The sequence below is a fragment of the Silene latifolia genome, chromosome 1 (genome assembly GCF_048544455.1).
Source record: "Silene latifolia isolate original U9 population chromosome 1, ASM4854445v1, whole genome shotgun sequence".
Lineage (NCBI taxonomy): Eukaryota > Viridiplantae > Streptophyta > Magnoliopsida > Caryophyllales > Caryophyllaceae > Silene > Silene latifolia.
Genome location: NC_133526.1, coordinates 164,009,971 through 164,011,202, shown reverse-complemented (window position 1 = coordinate 164,011,202; position 1,232 = coordinate 164,009,971). Strand labels below are relative to the sequence as shown.

Below are 1,232 nucleotides of genomic sequence, written 5' to 3'. Positions count from 1 at the left end.
TTTTGCATGTCTAGAAGGTTACAAAGTGATTTGTTACCTTTTGACCGTGAAATCGAAAGAACCTTGACGAACAATAGGAGACTTGTTAGGAGGAATTTTAGAGGTTTTGGTGAAGTTGTTCAACCCACTAGTGAGTTTGGCAATCCTTTCGCAATAGAAGGAGAAGAAAACCCATTACACAATATCCCACAAAATCCACCTACAATGCCAAAATTCTCGTCGCACTCCGTACCCACCGAGGAGAATCTACCAAATGGTACTCCTACACCGCAACATCTCACCGGAAATTTTATTGCCAAGTCCGCCTTCATCCAACTAGTTGAGAGGAGCCAATTCGGGGGAATGCCTAGTGAGGACCCTCATTCTCATATGGAAACCTTTTGCGATTATTGTGATGCTATCTCTCAAACGGGCGTGACTCAAGACCAAATAAGATGGGTCTTATTTCCTTTTTCCTTAATCGGCACCGCAAAGCAATGGTTGAAGGGCCTTGATAAGGCCACCCTTGGAATAGATTCTTGGAAGAAGTTGGCTCTAGCTTTCTACAAAAAATTCTACCCACCGGAAAAGACCAACATGCTAAGAGCTCAAATTACGGGTTTTAAGCAAAGGGATGAAGAGTCTTTGTATGAAGCTTGGGAGCGGTTCAAGGGAATTTGTCGCTCATGTCCTCACCATGGGCTTAGCGAATGGTTTTTGGTGCAACAATTTTGGAATGGTTTATATGAAGATTCTAGGAACATTCTCAATATGGGATCAAATGGAATGTTTACCGAAGTTCATGACAATCAAACATGGAACAAGATTGAGGAAATGGCGGTCCATAATTCACAATATAGTAGACCTCGCAAGGCTACTAGAGGAGGAAAGCATGAAGTGGACTCCGTTACTCAATTGGGTGCTCAACTTAGTGCTCACATTGACACAATCAACTTGAAGTTTGAACAAGCTATGGCTAGACTTGAGGAAAACTCAAAATCATCGAAACATCATGTCAATGCCATGACGGCATCCTCATCTATCCCAAGTGGGATATGTGAGAATTGTGGAACCTTGGGTCATGACCCAAGTGAGTGTAGGGGAACAACCGAACAAGTTAATGCTTTCCAAGCTTACAAAAGTGGTACCCCTTATTCAAATTTTTACAATGAAAACACCGAGTTCCATCCAAATCTCTCATACAAGAGCCAAAATGTTCAAAACCGTCAAACAACATACACTCCACCACCCAT

The 1,232-nt window shown here is 42.3% G+C and overlaps 1 non-coding gene across 1 annotated transcript; it reads right to left on the bottom strand.

Moving 5' to 3' along the window:
- Window positions 1-576: 576 nt before the first annotated feature.
- Window positions 577-683, bottom strand: LOC141618261 (small nucleolar RNA R71). Its single transcript, XR_012531348.1, has one exon. It is a non-coding gene; the product is annotated as a small nucleolar RNA R71 (small nucleolar RNA).
- Between the last annotated feature and the right edge of the window lie 549 nt (window positions 684-1,232).